Genomic DNA, 16,809 nt, shown 5'->3' on the forward strand with positions numbered 1-16,809 from the left:
AAGCGTATGAATTGATCCGACTTGCACTGGTTTTTGTTTGCTGTTTGGTGGGGGTCACATTTCATTCTTTTTTCCATGTGATTATCCTATTATTGCAGCACCGTTTGTTAAAATTTTGGGGGTGGGGGTGGGGAAGGGAATGTACATGGGCCAGGAATGGAACCGGGTCTCCCGTGTGGCAAGTGAGAAGTCTACCACTGAACTGCACTTGCCTCCTTCCCACCCACCCCCACCCCCAATTAATATTTTTAAATGTTCACAGTGCTATGTCAAGAATAGCCTGGGACAAAGGTGGAAAATTAATCACTTCTTGCAGAACTTCAGAAGAATGATCTGCTATCCTCAAGGTCCTTTTAAACAGAATGATTTCAATACCATGATGTTTGATTTATCATTTACTTAATCCTTGCAACAGAATAAATACGTTTAGAATCTTTAAAACACCATTGGCAGGTAGTAAGTTCTATGTAAATATTAACTATTACCTTCATCAACTTTGTCATCATCAACATCATCAAAAAGCATAAAATATGTACTTAGGAAAATGATGGTGCCCTCAACTGTTTTTACAAACATGACCCTTTTTGCTCTGGTAAAATCAAATGTAAAGTGAAGGATTTGAGGTTTCTCTCTACTGCACAGAGCTAAGAAATAGATGCAATATGCAAAATACCTGGTGCTTATATGCATTCTAATAATCCCCGTATAATTTATAATTAAAACCTAACGGTTAACAGTAACTGCTAAAATAAACCTATTTGCAAAATTTCTTTTTATATTTTTAAGATAAAGTCCTGACCAAGCTCTATTCTTTATCATTTATGTGAAAATTTGGTCTCCATATAGTCATTTTAAGTAGACATTTTGCAGCACTATTTATCCTTAGACAATACTGTCCCTGTACTATTGGTGTTTTATAAAATTGTTTCTCAGTACTCATCCCAAATTGATGGAGATGGCGCAGATACATGCAGAAACATGCACACATATTAACTAAACTCATATGGCTTCATGCATGGAGAGAAACGTATTGAACTTAAAAATATATAAATATATTTGGTTTTGCTTTAAAAATATAAAGGTTTTTGAAAGAAATATCACTCATCATGCATTAATATGTATCTACATATAAAATAAAGTGTATCTATAAAAACTCATATGGCCTAACATTTAATCATTAAATGTGAGTTTGGAAGCGTACAGTATCAGAAAATTGAAGAATAGTCTTTACGTAAACTCTTCTTCAGCTAATTGCTTCTTTCATCTCCTGAGGCTGCTTTCTTAGCAGTGGTTTATATGGCACACTAATCAGTTTTGTGTGGTGTTTTTTTGTTGTTGTTCTTTTAGCCTGGCAAAGTGAGGATTGGTGGTAATTTTATCTTGTTTCAAATACTAACTGATATTTTAAACCATGCATATTTGATATGGTAGCAGACAAACATTCAAAAATAGACCATTGAACCAAATAGAGAAATACTAATACAGGTAAAATGTTCCATCTTTCAGATTTATGTCTGGCAAATCAATTTAAGTATTTTAGAACCAGCTATATTCATCTATCTGGTGGGTACATAAACTGGGTACTTTCAACATATTCTATACTTTGTACATTAGATTTGAAGAAAACGTAAAACACATTTAAACCATGGAAGGTATTAGTACTGTTCTGAAATATAGAATGTCTCCATGCTTATTTGACTTTTATTAAATACTCCCAGTTTAGTAGTAAATGAATTTATATATCGAAGGCCAAATTTGAAAAAGTGTAATGCTGAAATTCAGGTTGACCTCAGCTAAATTCTATATAATGAACTAATAAATGCATTTTGAATTTTTGATGTAAAACATATACTTCAAAAGTTAGTTTGACATTATGTCAAACAACTTCAAAATGTATGTATCAATATCTATGTAACATATTTTCATAAATACATCTTTATGGGACACTTGAAATTTAATTACTGGTTTTTAGAAAATTGATATGATAATAACAAATGAAATTAAGATCTCAGGCATAAAAATGTAAGTCCAGACCTATCTGCCATTTTGTCTAGTTCTAAAATGACTTCTGAAAGATAGTACCATAGAAAGTTGTTTGGTTAGCCTTATCCTGCTGCCCAGTGGGCATACATAGCTCAGCTGATGTCTAGAACTTGTCAAATTATGTGAGAAGACATAAGCATCTGCTTGTATATATGTGAAATAAAGGTCCCTTCCCATAACTAATGATCCTTTGTTTCTAACAGTATAAGTTGCCATTGTTTAACCTCTAGCTCTGGCCCTGGGAGAGGGTATGGTCATTAGTACATACTCGAGAGAGAAAGAAAGAAAGAGAAAGAGAAAAAACGCAAAACAGAGAGAGGAAATTAAACTTGTGGTAAGAGAATGCCAAAGATGAAGAGAGAATTCTGAAAGCCACAACAGAGAAGCAACATGTCATGTAGAAGAGAGCCTCAAAAGATTAAGTGACAAATTCTCATTGGAAGCCATGGAGGCAAGAAGGCGGTAGAATGATATATTTAAGTGCTGAAGGCAAAAAAAAAAAAAAAAAATTGCCAACCAAGTGTTGTATAGTGGGAAAAATTGTCTTTCAAAAATAAAGGAGAGGTTAATCCATATTCAGATAAACCAAAAGCTGAGGGAGTTGATCACCACTAGGACAGCCTTATAAGAGATGCTGAAGGAAGTTCTGCAGGTTGAAAGGAAAGGACGATAGACAGTAGATCAAAGCTGCATGAGGAAATAAAGATCTCTAGAAAGGGAAATGACTTGAGTAAATATTAATGCAGGTATTACTGTATTTTTGGTTTGTAACTCCACTTTTTACTTCCTACAAGTTCTAACAGGCAAGTGCATAAAATGTAAAGAGAAATCAGTAGTTTGGGACCCATAATGTATAAACGTGTGATTTATGACCAGAACTATGTGAAAGTGGGGGAACAGAGGAGTATAGGAACATAGTTAGTTTATACTATTGAAGTTAAGTTGATATCTAAGCTAACAAGACTGTTATATATTAGGATGTTAAATTGAAGCCCTATGGTCACTACAAAGAAAATAATGGAGTGTATGCAAGCTTATAGAGACAAAGTAGAGTACAGGTTGCCAAGGGTAGGGCACAAAGCGAATGGGAAGTTAATGCATAATGGATTTGTCTGGAGATAAGGGAAAGGTTTAGTAACGGAAGGCGGTAAGGGGACTGAAACACTTTGAATATGATTAATCCTACGGAATGATATGCTTGGAAGTGGTGGAGATGGAAAAGTGATTGAGATGTTGCATATATCTTTCCACAATTAAAAGAAAGCAAAGACACAGTGGTCCCCTTCCAGGGGCACAGGCCCAGGGTAAGCCCCAGTTAGGAAATTGGGAAACGTGAATCAACCTCCGCACCTGGATTCATTGCCTCACAGGCGCCCACCCATCCTGCATTGACTGGACATCCAGTGCTGAAATATAATTATTTTTCAAATTACATAGCACCAACATGCTCCGTTCTGATGAGTGAAAGAATCCAAACCCAAAAGGAAAAAAAGAAAAGAAAAGAAAAACAATAACCTTTCTCCTTGTTAGACTAATTGCAAGGCCCCAGGTTGGTCTTCATTTTGGCCCCTTAGAGATTTTCAAGGGTAAATTTGACTGTTTTTCACTTTTTGTAATTACTTTAGAGGCAGCTCCAGTAGAGGTCTAATGCAGTGCTAATTAAAGTGTGGTCTGGGGCCGGCCCTTGTGAGAGCTGTTTGATACTAACCAGAAAAGAGATAAATACAAAAATTGACGGTGAGAGTTTTTAAAATTTTGTAAAAATGTGATTCCTCTTTTGCATCTGTTGAATCTAAAAATATAAATAGGCTTTTTCAGTATTTGCTTTTAAATTTAATTTTTCTAATAATTTATTTTTATTGTCATTTAAAAAGTATTTTAATGATGATTTGGGGGAAAAAAAATGCTGACCCTTTACCATAGATAGTTTGAGAACTGCTGGTCCAGTACTTTCCCCCTTGGAATATCAAGATTATAGTAAGGTTGTACAATTATATCCCCAAGGAAGTTATATTTTGATTAACAAACTTCTTATTACTACTACCTTTTCCTTTCTTTAAAGAAATTGTTAAATATTTATGTGGAAACATGGAATGCAAGAAGTCACAGTTAAACACTAAATAAAATGTCAATGGGACTGCATTTATAGGTGTTAAAATCCTATTATCATTTTACTATAAACTCTCACTCTCCTCCTGCTGTAATTGCTTAGCTTCTATAAGGGATTTACCTGTATGCTCTTAAAACATTTATTAGAAAAACATTTAATAAAATATGAATTTATCAACACAAGATATGATTTCTCATGAAAACCTGAATTTCTGCATTTCTGGATGTATATCCTTTTGGGCTCTGCGGTGGTGACTCAGTGACAGAACTCCCCCCTGCCATGCCGGAGACCTGGGTTCAATTCCCAGTGCCTGCCTATTGCAAAAAGAAAGAAAGAAAAAAAAAAGTATAACCTTTTATAGAGAGGAAATTGAAAAATCTACTTAAAAATTGGAATAATGAAATTATTTATTGACAGTGATGCTAACCAAGTGCTGTGCCTCATTTTAGCAACCACTTGTCTATTCTGAAACTCTTACCAATGAAAATTATCCATAATAGCTGATTCCTATAACCAGAGGTTTGATATCTGAAAACAAGACTGCTTTTAATTTTGCATAGCATGCAAAAGAATATTTAAATGTGGGCATCATAGAAAAAAACCTGTTCCCTAATTTGTCACTAAGTCATTGCTCCCTGTATTAAAACCAGCAATTCACGAAACTCTCTCCCTCACAAAGAGCCATTGTGTGTTTGGTAAGCTGGCAGTTGCTTTACAGGTATTATTAAATTGTCGTTACTGCCATCTAGTGGGAAGAAATAATCCATGTCACTGTATCTGGATTATATCTAGAGCTCTTAAACTCTAGGCATAAAGGGAAAACCACAGTTTATACTTATTGCTTGAAGAAAAATAGCAAACTGGAAAGCACAATCTCATGGAAATTGAAACAGAATAAACATTTATTCACTGAAAAAGTTAAACAGGTATATTTGGGAGAAAGGGGCAGTGCAGGGAGAGAATGCATGCATCTATAAGACACATTTTGTGTAGAACCAAACAAAATTACATATCAAATATTATTTCTCACTGAAAACAGTAAGATTACATAAACTAGAGCAATTTTGTTTGGGCACTTATTTTCTCTTTACCTATTTGAACATGGATTAATTATTTGGAATATGCTCATACTATCTAAAAAATTAAACTAGATCAATTCAAATTAGATAAGTTTCTCAAACTTAAAGGTGCATTAGAGTCACTGGGGATGACTGAGTTCAATGGAGATTGAAACTCAATAGATTTGCTGGCGCTTGAGTTTCTCATTTCTGAGCTCTCCTAGGTGTTGCCCAAGTTGTTATTTGTTTATCATCAGACCATGCTTTGAGTAGGGAGGGCTTAATTTATCAAAGAGTCCAGAAATGAAACAAAATCCCCATAATTACATTTCACTACTTCACTGTATATATCTATATGTAGTAGTTAATTCAGTGCCCTCTAGAGTCAAATAGTATGATATTTACCATCTCTGAGCCTCAGTTTCATCATCCGTAAAATAAAATAACATTTATGATTTGTTCTGTGGTTCTTATGGTGAACAGATAAACTGAAAATCTCAGATTGAACCATGTGATGTTGACATTTTTGTAAGTTAAAAACAAGCGCCCACAAAATTAAAGAAATACTGGCATTTTTTATTTTTGCCTTTTTGTATTACCTGGAACAAAGCCTGGAATAGAAATGTCATGCATTTTTATTTGGTATCAAATTCACATCGTGTAACAGCACATATAAAAAAAAAAGAATAGAAAAGGACAGAGATGTTGGATATGTTTAATAATATTATAAGCCTTTTGTGGGGAAAATAGGTCAGTAAAATATCTATAATTTTCCAAATAACTAGAACACAGACAATCATATTATGTATTTTAGTTCTCTGTCATGTGTTTCTTATGCAATATCTTTATGAGTTAATAAATAATGTTTCGTTCCCTTCTTGTATGCCAAATTATAAGGATTTGTAATAACTTACATCTGCTACATTTTGCTTCGAAAAGGAAGATTTTAACACTTTTTATGACTTTCATCCATTTGGATGAGAAGCAGTTCTGTTTTCTTTTGAGTGGTTAGTGACTTTAGTTATGTAGTTAAATGTTTCCTAATTTTGACCCACAGGATTTAAGTTTTGTCTGAAGTATAGTCATTTTTAGTTTATAAAGGTATTGCTGATGAATAGCAGAGAAGCATCTGAAGTATTATAAAAACATAAAATTTAAAATTATGGCTAAGAATCAAGGTTGGATGCCATTAACCTAAATTTATATTAACTGTTATGCATACCTACTATCAACTGAGAGGTAACAGATTTTAATTCTTTTTATACAAGTTATTTCTTTCTCTAAAACCTGGGTAAGAATTTGAAATCTTGTCAACCTTTTGATGTATAAGACTGACAAGTTATGACCCTGTTTTATGAAGAGAATAATTTTTATTTCCTGCCATGTAGTTTAGAAACTAAGGTTCTAAGTTGCAAGGATAGCAGCAAGTAGACGGAAACCAGTATCATCCATTCAGTATGAGCAGCATAATGCACTTAAGGAATAACACTTTTAGACTCTATTTATTGAATGATGAGACTCAAGCAGGTATTATAAAAAGAGATCAAGGAGTTATTGAATTCTGTTCTCCAAAGATACAATATCAATGTTCTGTGGCAGCAAAAAAAAAAAAAAGGCTAACGAGCAACTAGGTATTGTACAACGTGAAGATGACTTTTAGGACCCATAAAATTAATTAATTTTGTTTAAAATTAAACAAACAAAAATCATTAACCCATCCTCACACTTATAAATCTGAATGGGATTTGATCTTTGCCTTATTTTAAGAAATAAAGTAAGTAATGAGGTGATGATGGTCTTGGCTCTATCTACAAAGTTCAGGGCTCTTCATTCAGATATGATTAAAAAAAGATGATTGAATATAGCCATTTTAAAATGTAGAAAGGGAGACAGGATAGCTACCATTTGCATCAAATTAGGCAAAGTTAGTTAGCCTTTAGTGTCTTAGTTTCCTGTATATAAGTAAGAGAGGTAATTGAGAGAATTGAGGGCATTTATCTTCATCCTTGAAACATAGGAAGTTCTCAGTACTGGGTGGATATTATTTTTTCTAATGCTGCTTAATCTTTCAAGATGTAGAGATATCAACTTGGTACAAATTATAAGACATTCAACCAAACAGTGCGCCCTAAAAACGTGGAGTATGGTGTCACAAAAGTGAACTTCAGGGTCAAAATAGAAATAACTTAAAATGCCAGATTGTCCCGCCTTCACTTTGTCCTCCTAGTGCTATCAGAGAAATAGAATTAATAACATCAACAAATAAACCATATAGTATTCTTCAGCTTATTCCCCACCTTCCATATGTGACTTCATTGCATCCTCACATCAACCTCTCCCCAAATCTCTAAAACAAAACACTATTTAAAAAATTCCCAAATCAAAGCAAAGATTGTGACTAGCCCAAATTCACAAAGTTAGTGACACAGTGTATACTGAATCCCAGGTCGTCTCTTCCTTTACACCTCTTTCTTCACTTGGGTATGACCAAGTATTAAAATTATTATGTTTTCATTATGTGGGAATCTTAGTCCATGAGTTTGTGAGAAAAAATGATGACAAAGAATACATTAATCCATGATTTACAGTATCTTTAGAGAGGAATTATTGGACATAGGTGCTCAATCAGTCAAAAGTCATTCTTTGCTTTAATAATTTCAATTTTGACATTCCTAAAGAGCAAATATTCTGCATTTCTGCAGATTAGACAGAGTGAGCCTTAGCCCTAAATCATCAAGTGTCAGTAAGGAAGCTGGTACCAAGAATTGAATTGCAAACCTCTCACGATGCTACCATGGAAAGACATACTGTTAACGTAATTTTGAATATCTCCTTTTAGAATGTTTTCTATGCGTATATTTTTTTCCTCATGCAGATTTGCTCATGCAATACATTCATTGCCTATGTTCTTATTTCAGACGGCCTAAATTCTAGTAGATTCTCTTTGTTTTTATTCACCCAGATTTTGCTTTATAAAGGCCCAAGCAGAGATTTACCATCATGGTTCATTCTAAAATTATTCATGTTTGGTCACTGTTCAAGGTTGAAGTTCCAATCATCAGCATTACTCCACTTTAGAAAATAAGCTGGTTTAGTTTTATTTGGGGACATTGTATAACTAGATTGCTCTGGTAAAATGCTAGTGAGCATTGTTTAAAGACCACATTTATTGTTTACAATGCTATTATATTTTGTTTCCATACTTGCTTAAATGGTTAGTTTTTTTTTCAGTTATTGGTGTATGAAGGACATGTCATTTGTTTCGTTAATTGCTACATTCAAACTTAAAGTTTATTTTTCTTCAAAAGGAAATGACACCTTTGTTCTTTTCAAAGAACTTTGTAAAAACAAAAGGATTGCTTTCAGAGTTCTCTTTTTTTCCTATACAGATCATGTGAAAAACCTGCATGTGAATAGCAAAACTTGTTTTAGGTAACAACTCCAGGGACCACCAAAAATTAATTGCTTAGGAAAGACACATAGTTAAAAATGCACTTGAAATTTAGAGTACAGTTAAAGCAGCTATTTAAATTATCAGTGCTCTATATAGCTCTTTCCAGAAGGAAAGGAAGGGAGAGAGGGAGAAAGATTAGCTTGAAATTAGACTTTACATAAGACATTTCATATTAGAGAAGTTGTTAGTTTACAGAACAATCATGCATAAAATACAGGATTCCCATACACCACTCCACCACCAACACATTACATTGATGTGGAACATTTGCCACAATTAGTGATAGCATATTTTAAAATTGTACTAGTAATTAAAGTTCATGGTTTAACTTAGGGTCCACTCTATAGTGTATTTCCATGGATTTTTAAAATTCTGTTACCATATATACATTTCCTCCTTTAATCTAACATTTCCTCCTTTAATAATATTCAAAGACATTTTTCAGTGCTGCTAATAGCATTCACAATGCTGAGCTACTGTCACCACCATCCATTACCTTAAAACATTTTCATTATTCCAAATAGAAATGCTGCACATTTTAAGCCTTAACTTCCCATTCCCTCTCTCTCCCCCATCTCCTGGTAACATGTTTTAGATTCTGACTCTGTGAGCTTGCTTAGTCTAATTGTTTCAAATCATAGAGATCATACAATATTTTCCTTTTCAAGGTTCATACATATTTCTGCATGTATCAGGACTTCATTCTTTTTCATAGGTGAATAATCTTTCATGTTATGTATAAACCACATTTTCTTTATCCATTCATTGATTGATGGACAGACACATGGATTGCTTCCATCTTTTGGCAATTGTGAATATTGCTGCTATGAACATTAGTGTACAAATACCTGTTGGAGTCCCTACTTTTCTTTTGTGTACCTAGTAGTGGGATTTCCAGATCATATGGTAGTTCTATACTTAGATTTCTGAGGAACCACCAAATTGTCTTCTACAGTGGCTGCACATTTTACATTGCCACCACCAATGAATGGGCATTTCTCTGTATCATTGCTAATATTTGTTATTTTCCATTTCTTAAATAGCAGTCACTCTAATGAGTGCAAGATGGTGTTTTATTGTGATTTTGATTTGCAGTTCCCTGATGGCCAGTTATGTTGAGCATCTTTTCATGTACTTTCTGGCCATTTGTATATATATTTTTTGAGAGAGATCTATTTGAGTCTTTTGCCTATTTTTAATTGAGTAATATGTCTTTTTGTTTTTGTTGATAGGTTTCTTTATATATTCTCAATATTAAACCTTTATTGGATATGTGGATTCCAAATATTTTCTCTCACTGTATAGGTTGTTTTACTTTCATAATAAATTTCTTTGAGCACAAAAGTTTTTAATTTTGATGGTCTCACTTACCTATTTTTTCTTCTTTTGCTTGTGCTTTGGGTGTAGAGTCTAAGGAAACATTGCCTAACATGGTTCTGAAGATTCTTTGCTCTGCTTTCTTCTAGGAGTTTGAAAGTTCAAGCTCTTGTATTAAGACCCTTGATCCATTTTGAGTTGAATTTTGTATATGGTGCGAAATAAGGGTCTTCCTATATTTTTCCATATGGAGATACAATTTTCCCAGCACCATTTGCTGAAGAGACTCTTTCCCAATTGAGTGGTCTTTGTCCCTTGGAAAAAATCAGTTGGCCATAGATGTGAAGGTTGATTTCTGAACTCTTGATATCATTCTACTGATCTATATGTCTGTCCTTTTGCCAGGACAATGACGTTTTGATTACAGTGGCTTTGTAATAACTTTTGTGATTGGAAAGCATAGTCCTCCAAATCATCCTTTTTTTTTTCTTTCTTTTTGAGATGGCTTTTGCTAGTTGGGGCCCTTTAGTTTTCCATATAAATTTGATGAATGACTTTACCTTTTCTACAAACAAGATTTTTTGGAATTTTTATTGGGATTGCATTGAATTTATTAATTGCTTTGGGTAGTATTGACATCTTAATGGCATTTAGTCTTCTAATCCATGAGCCTGGAATGTCCTTCCATTTATTTAGATTTCCTTTGATTTCTTTTAGCAATGTTTTGTAGTTTTCTATGTACACATCTTTTGCATCCTTGGGTAGATTTATTCCTAGATCTTTGTTTAGTTGCTATTGTGAATGAAATTGTTTTCTTAATTTCTTCTTCTGATTGTTAATTATTGTATATGGAAACACTACTGATTTTGGGGTGTTAATTTTATACCCCACCACTTTACTGAATTCATCTAGTAGCTCTAGGAGCATCATTGTAGATTTTTCAGAATTTTCTGTATGTAAGACCATATCAACCTAGATTAGATGTCTTTTCTTTCTTTTTCTTACCAAATTGTTCTGGCAAGAACTTCCAATAAAATGTTGACTAACGGTTATGACAGCAGGCATGCTTGTCTAGTTTCTGTTTTTAGAGGGAAAGCTTTCAGTCTTTTGCCATTAAGTAGGATGTTATCTGTGGGCTGTTTGCTTATGTCCTCTAACATGTTGATGAATTTTCTTTCTGTTCCTAGTGTATAAGTGTTCTTATCATGAAGTGGTGCTGGTTTTTGCCAAATGTCTTTTCTGCGTCAATTGAGATGATCATGTGATTTATGCATTAATTCTGTTGATGTGGTGTGCAACATTAATTGGCTTTCTTGTGTTGAACCACTCTTGCCTACCGTGGATAAATCTTACTTGATCATAGTGTGTAATTCTTTTAATATGTTGTATTCATTTGCTATTATTTTCTTGAGAATTTTTGCACCTATATTTATAAGATATATCGGTTTGTAATTTACTTTTCTTGTGGTTTCTTTATCCAGCTGTAGTATGAGGGTGATGTTAGCCTTATAGAGTGAATTTGGGAGCATTCCTTCCTCTTCAATTATTTCTTTGTTAGAGTCTGAGCACATTAGAGTTAATTCTTCCTGGAATGTTTGGTAGACTTCTTCTGTGATGTCATCTAGTCCTTGGTATTTTTTTTTTTTGTATTCTATGTGGTGGGGTCACATTTCATTATTTTTCCATGTGAGTATCCCATTATTGCAGCATCATTTGTTGAATTTTTGTTTGCTTGATTGTTGTGCTTGTTGTTTGTTTTTTGGGAAGTGCGTGGACTGGGAATCAAACCCGAGTCTCCCACATGGCAGGCGAGAATTCTACCACTGAACTACGCTTGCACCCGCCCTGAGTTTTTTTGTCAGGAGGTTTTTGATTATTGATTCCATCTCTTTACTAGTAACTACTTTGTTGAGATTGGCTATTTCTTTTTTAATCAATGTAGGAAGGTTGTGTGTTTCTAAAGATTTGCCCATTTCACCTACATTATCTAATTTATTAGTGTACAGTTGTTTACAATATCCTTTTATACTCCTTTTTATTTCAGTGAGATAGGTGGTACTGCCCCCCTTTCATTTCTGATCTTAGTTATTTCTCCTCTCACTTTTTTTCTTTGACAGTCAATGGTTTGTTAGTTTTATTAGTCTTGTCAAAGAATCAAATTTTGGTTCTGTTGATTCTCTCAATTTTTTTGTTTGCTTGTTTTCTAATGCATTTATCTCTCCTCCAATCTTGGTCATTTTCTTTTTCTTTTTGCTTTGTATTTAGTTTTCTCTTCTTTTTCTGGTTCTTCTAGTTTTGAAGATTTTACATTTTTCTTCCTTGTTAATGTAAGCATTTAGAACCATAAATTTCACTATCAGCACTGCCTTGCTGTATCCCATAAGTTTTGGTAATTTGTATTTTCATTTTAATTCACCTCAAGATATTTCTTAATTTCACTTATGATTCCTCTTTAACCTGCTGATTGCTGAGAATACATTGTTTAATTTCTATATATTTGTGAATTTTCCATTTCTCCCTCTGTCATTAATTTCTGGTTTCATTCAGTTCCAATCACATACATCTTGTACTCTTTATTGATCTTCTGACTAGATATTCTATCTATTATTGAGAATGGTGTATTAAAAACTCACGCTATTAATGTAGAATCATCAATTTCGCCCTTCAAATCTCTGAGTATTTGGTTCATATATATTGGGGCTCTGCTTTTAGCTTCATTTATCTTTATAATTGTTAAATCTTCCTGTTGAATTATTCCCTTTATTAGTATATAATGACCATCTTTGCTTCTCTTAAATATTTTTGACTTTAGAGTCTATTTTATACAATATTCGTATAGCCACCCCAGCTCTCTTTTGGTAACTTCTTGCATGGTATATGTCTTTTCTATTCTTTCCTCTCAATCTATTTGTATCTTTGAATTCAAGTTTAGTCTCTTCGGAACAGTAGTAGGGTCATGCTCTTTTATTCATTCTGCCAATCTCTGCCTTTTGATTGGGGAGTTTAATCCAATTACATTGAAAATCACTGCTGATAATACAGGACTTTCTTCTTCCATTTTGCTATTTAATCTTTGTAAGTCTTATACCTTTTTTGTCTGTCACTTCCATTAATGCCTACTTTTATATTTGCTTGATTGTTTGTGTTGTACCATATTAAGTCCCTTTTCATTTCTATGTTGATACATTGTGCTTCAGGTCTCCTATTAAGAAGATTTGAATAGTGCAGCGTGCAGGGTTTTCCCTGTCTTCCTGGACCTGTGCTTTGTACTGGGATTTTACCTGTTTAGTTGTTTTGTTTTAGTTGTTTTGGAGTTTCGATAGCTACAGTATACAGACCTCCCTTTCCTGGATGTTTGAAGCTGGCAGTTCTTTGTCTCAGACTATGTGTTTCTGTAGAAGTTTTAACTCCTTTCATTGTCTCAAGCTGCTTTTACCTGCAGGACAAATTCTGGGATCAGGAGTATGATGGAGAGGACTTTCCCAAGTTAGTCTTTCTCAGCCAAACCAGGGTCAAGGCCTATGAAGAGAGTGAGACCAGCTCCAAAGTTCCCCTGGGAGGGGCTCAGCAAGGCCAAGGGTTCTCTGATGGTTCTCCAAAGCTGAGCTTTTCTAGTCTGCCCAGCAAATGTAGCTGTTCAGCTACTAGTCCCTGACAGCCATGAAGAAGTACAGCATCTTTTAGTCCTCACTGTCACCATCCCTGTTTGGAATGGGTTGGAATGATGGCTGCTACATTTGGATGGACAATTTAACATAGTAACTACTGTTGGTTTAGTCTGGATGGGTTGAAAGAATAACTGCCATCAGAGCTGGGCCTCCAGTGATCTGAAGTTGCTAATCAAAAGTCATGATCCATGATCAGCCATGCCCACCCCTGTTCTTGGGAAATAGGATTTTCATGTCTCTGTCATCAACAAGCTAGTCGGGGGCTGGAACCCTTGGTGGCCCGCCACAAGATAGAACACTGGGGGCACCAGCAGTGGCTGTGGAGAGAGAGACATGTCCTGCTCTTTACTGTAATTTACCAGCATCTTTTTCCTGCTCTTCCCTGGATGCTATATAGTGTTCTTCTGGCCTCTAGAGTTGCAAAAGTCTTGTTTCAGATGGTTCTTGCCTGTTTAATGGTTGCTTTGGTGGGGCACCTGAGTCCTGGAGTTTCCTACTTTACATCTGCCCACCATCTTCCCACTTTATGTAATATTTTAAGGAATAAAATATTTGCACAAACTTTATTTCTTAAGATTGCAGACAGAAAATACTGCCAGATAGTTTGCTAATTAATGGAACTGGAAACAATATAAAGAACTAATAAAGATGTCATTGAACAGATTTTTTTTTTTTTTTGCATGGGCAGGCACTGGGAAGCGAACCCGGGTGAACAGATTTTTAAATGATATTTTTGCTGTACAGATAATACTTACTGCAGTATGTAGATAATTAAGAAATAAAGAAATTATTAAAAAGTCCTGCTAAAATCCAAACCCTGGACATTTTGATAGATAACTTTTCATAAATTGTTCTATGCAATATAAAATTTTCCTACATGAATTGGTTCATATTTAATACATTTTTTTATAATTAGAATTTTTAACTTCTCCATTGGCAATAAATTTTCATGGCATAATGACTTTTGAGAATTTTTTGTGACTTTTCTAAAAATAAAAAACAATATCCTTATCTTATAAATGTATCTCCCTATTGACTTTTCACAAAATATCTGTTTGGAAATTATAGGACATGATATTCCAACACAGTGTTATATTTTTCTAATAATGCCACACAAACTCCTGTTGTGCCATCTATGTTCTTGTGAGTTTAATCTTTGAGCATTATATATGTGTTTAAGCAATGGCGCCTCAAGGGCCATTATAGAGTAAATTTGGATATAGGTCTCTTCATGCTAGATTTTGAGATGGATAGAATTGGTATTGGGGGAAGTAAGACTAGCCTAGGGTAGAGTATAGAATGGAACAGAACCAAGTGAGCAGTAAATAGGAAAGAAGTTAATGTTTAGAGTTAGGACACATATCTCTATAGAAGAGAGGATGGATATGCTCAGTAAAATATATAAAGAGTTGAAGAAGTGTGAGTAGAGTGAACAGTACCTCCATAAGCAGAGGATAATGAAGGATCAAACCTAAGATCCCTGTAAAACAGAAATGGATTATAATAATAAATTTAAAAGTACTTAATATATATTAATCCCACTAATACTTTTTTGAGCACAGAATAGTTGTACACATAAAACCTAGCCTCAAACAATTCATTATGTACAGGGTCAAAAAAGGCATAGTTATCAATTGCTCTAAATACATGGCCTTGTGATCCAACAAATATGAGACATGGAAATGCATATGGGGGACAGGATACTTCTGAGTTTGGTGACCTATAAACTTATTATGATAATATATTGCCAAGTGAACCCAATGAAGTAAGTTACTGTTTCAGGAAGTCAGTGTGAATGGTGGTTACAGGTTTATATCAGAGTGGGTTTGAATCCCAGACACTCACTATCGGAGCCTTGACTATTTAACTCTCTATATCAGTTTTATTATCTACAGAAAAGAAATAGTAACAATATCTATCATGCAGACTTGTAAAGAGCAAATGTTCTAATATATATAAAGTACTTAGAATTAACTATATAAATATTACTATTTATCCAATTTGAGGAATGGGTTAAGAAATTAAGATTTGGACAATTGAGGTAATTTATCTAAGTTATATAGGCAGTAAATGGATTCAGGAGTCAGGCCCAGCTGTACTGCCTCCTAAATCTGATTCCTTAATTTACCAACATTGATGCCTCAAGTTTTATGCATAAAGTGAGCGAATCTAAAGGTAATTTGGATTTTGATCATGGATGACTAGAATCATTACTAAAATAGAGAAGTGACTATGAAAGGTTTTTTCATTGCTGTTGGTAGAGGGATGAAAGATTCTTTTTAAGAAATCTTGCATTTGAAATGGTGGTGAAACATTCAGGGAAAAGTATATAGTTGATTCTTAGAAATTCTGGACCTAAACTCTGGTGAGAGTTGCAGTGGTATTGAGATTAGGGTAATACCTAGGTAGAGTTTGCAGTTAATGTTCTGAGAGTAGATAAGACTGGAAGGGAATAATATTTATAAAGGACAAAAAAGTTAAAAAGAAGGCCAAGTAAAATGGTTTTTACTTTTGGAACCATTTGGAAGAGAAGTTTCAAAAACACCAGAATTGATCAAGATTTCAACCAGTGACAATTATAGACTATTAGCATGGAAGATGAAGTCAAAGAATTCAAGAAGGATAGGATGGAGCTTCTCTACTATGCACATGGGGGGAAAGTAATTTGTTCTGTTGATGCTGAAATTGTTAATGAGGGACAGACCTCTGGGGTTTGAAGAGAATAACTCAGTTTTTTGTTGTTTTTTTTTTTTGGTGGGATACTCATATCCAGAGTTCTCAAATAAGTAAAGTTTTCATTTTATTTTGGTCCATCCAATGCCTGCAATATATTTCTTTATGATTATCTTGAATCTAGAGTTCATCTAGCCACTTTGTAGTTATTTGGATTTGTGCTATGGGTTGGTTTCATCAAGTCTTCAGGAGAAGAAAGCCTTGTCCCAGGGTTACTTATTTTTTCTCTCTTTCTAATAACACTCTCTTGGATAGACTAGAAATCTGGAAGCAAAGGAATATGAACAAAAACTTGTAACCTTCACTTTTCTAATACTGTCCTCAGTTTACTATTTAAATTGGGTTTTTTGGGGGGAGGCGGTAGTGGTCCAGGAATCAAACCCAAGTCTCCTGCATGGAGGGTGAGCATTCTACCACTGAACCACC

The 16,809-nt window shown here is 34.2% G+C and overlaps 1 protein-coding gene across 1 annotated transcript in view; it reads left to right on the plus strand.

Moving 5' to 3' along the window:
• LOC143648541 (uncharacterized) overlaps positions 1 to 16,809 on the plus strand; it is a 367,651-nt gene that overhangs the window by 152,360 nt on the left and 198,482 nt on the right. The window lies entirely within an intron of this gene.

The sequence above is a fragment of the Tamandua tetradactyla genome, chromosome 10 (genome assembly GCF_023851605.1).
Source record: "Tamandua tetradactyla isolate mTamTet1 chromosome 10, mTamTet1.pri, whole genome shotgun sequence".
Lineage (NCBI taxonomy): Eukaryota > Metazoa > Chordata > Mammalia > Pilosa > Myrmecophagidae > Tamandua > Tamandua tetradactyla.